The following is a 2500-nucleotide window of genomic DNA, read 5'->3' on the forward strand; positions in this document are numbered from 1 at the left end:
AAGGCATGGGCACGGCGGCCACACCGACGGCAAGAAAAACGCACGACGGTGCCCCTCATGGCCAGGCGGTCGGCCATAGGCCGCATGACGGCCGTTGCCTTGCGTTGGCTAAGGCATGGGCACGATTCCACACCGATGGCAAGAAAAACACACGACGGTGCCCCTCGTGGCTAGGCGGTTGCCCTTAGGCCGCACGATGGCCATTGCCCTGCGTTGGCTAAAGCACGGGCACGATGCTAGGCGTTTGGCCTTAGGCCGCACGACGGCCGTTGCCTAGCGTTGGCTAAGGCATGGGCACGATGCCACACCGACGGCAAATAAAACGCACGACGGTGCCCCTCATGGCTAGGCGGTGGGCCTTAGGCCGCACGACGGCCGTTGCCCTGCATTGGCTTAAGCATGGGCACGACGGCCTCACCGATGGCAAGGAAAACGCACGACTGCCGTGGGGTTTTGTTCCCAAGGCAACGGGTAAACCTCTGTAGCCATGCTGGAAAAACGCACGACGGTGCCCCTCATGGCGGCCTTAGGCCGCATGACGGCCGTTGCCCGGCGTTGGCTAAGGCGTGGGCACGACGGCCACACCGACGACAAGAAAAATGCACGACGGTGCCCCTCACGGCTTGGCGGTGGGCCTTAGGACGGACGACGGCCGTTGCCTTGCATTGGCTAAGGCATGGGCACGACGGCCTCACCGACGGCAAGAAAAAAGCACAACTGCCGTGGGGTTTTGCTCCCAAGGCCACGGGTAAACCTCTGTAGCCATGCTGGGAAAATGCACGACGGTGCCCCTCACGGCTAGGAGGTGGGCAATAGGCCGCACGACGGCCGTTGCCCTGCGTTGGCCAAGGCGTGGGGACGCCGCCGCAGCCCGACCGGGCGGGACGGCGTTGGGAGAACGTTGAATGTTGTGGCATCCGAATTCCTTCTAATAGGTATGCAACACAGGAAACCCGTGGGCGGCCAAGGCTAACGATGCTGCTCTTGCGCCAACGATTGAAGGGGAATGTGAAGGAAGACGTCACCGCACCAGCGGGGATCCGACCAGCCCAAACATGCCCACCGCTACCCACGCGCCGTCACGAACTGCACCGTCTGAGCACCCACGCCGTGCATCGACAACCCCAATCGGTCACCGATGCCAGCTTGGATGCCAAGATCATGCAACGTAAGGCACGCAGCACACACAAAAATGACGTAAACGAACGACCGCCGTGCACGACGCCCGCTCAACCGACCGACTCTTGAAATTTTGAGGCAAAGAAAGAATTTAAGTGCCCTTACATGCCCAACGATGATGTCTAACGTGTTTCTAGTACCGACGGCCTTCCTATGGCCTTGACAGGTCAAGCATCTCAACTCTCCCTGATAGTCTTGAAACTAAAAAACTCAAACCGTTAGTAGACCCACACCCTTTTCGTCTCACAAATATAGCCACCAATAGATGGCAATTTAGTGTGTATTTAACACACCTACACATGGGTGCTTGAAACAAATATAAAACAAATTTCCAAGATTGAATTGAACAAAAATAAAAACAATAAAAACAATAAAAAATAATAAAAATTTTCCAAGATTGAATTGAACAAAAATAAAAACAAAAAAAATAAAAAAAAATAAAAAATTTCCAAGATTGAATTGAACAAAAATAAAAACAAAAAAATAATAAAAAATAATAAAAAATACAAAAATATAGTTTAATTAAAAAAAAAAGCAATTTATGAATTTCAAAGACATACGGCGGTGGACATTAACGAGACTCAACATGTATGCTTAAAAAGATAAAAATAAGCGAAAACAAGGCTAGGCGGTGAGCCTTAGGCCGCATGACGGAGCATTGGCACGACACTACACCGACGACGTGAAAAACGCACGACGGTGCCCATCATGGCAAGGCGATAGGCCTTAGGCCGCACGACGGCCGTTGGCTTGCGTTGGCTAAGGCATGGGCACGACGCCACATCCACAGCAAGAAAAATGCACGACGGTGCCCCTCATGGCTAAGCGGTGCGCCTTAGGCCACACGACGACCGTTGCCTTGCGTTGGCTAAGGCAACGGCAAGAAAAACGCACGACAGTGCCCCTCATGGCTAGGTGGTAGGCCTTAGGCCACACGACGGCCATTGCCTTGCGTTGGCTAAGGCAAGGGCATGATGCCACACCGACGGCAAGAAAAACGCCCGACGGTGCCCCTCATGGCTAGGCGGTAGGCCTTAGGCCACACGACGGCCGTTGCCTTGCGTTGGCTAAGGCAAGGGCACAATGCCACACCGACGGCAAGATAAACGCACGACGGTGCCCCTCATGGCTAAGCGGTGGGCCTTAGGCCGCACGACGGCCGTTGCCCTGCGTTGGCTAAGGCATAGGCACGATGGCCACACCGACGGCAAGAAGAACGGCCGACGGTGCCCCTCATGGCTAGGCGGTTGCCCTTAGGCCGCACGATGGCCATTGCCCTGCGTTGGCTAAAGCACGGGCACGATGCTAGGCGTTTGGCCTT

Source organism: Coffea arabica, chromosome 11e (assembly GCF_036785885.1).
Source record: "Coffea arabica cultivar ET-39 chromosome 11e, Coffea Arabica ET-39 HiFi, whole genome shotgun sequence".
Lineage (NCBI taxonomy): Eukaryota > Viridiplantae > Streptophyta > Magnoliopsida > Gentianales > Rubiaceae > Coffea > Coffea arabica.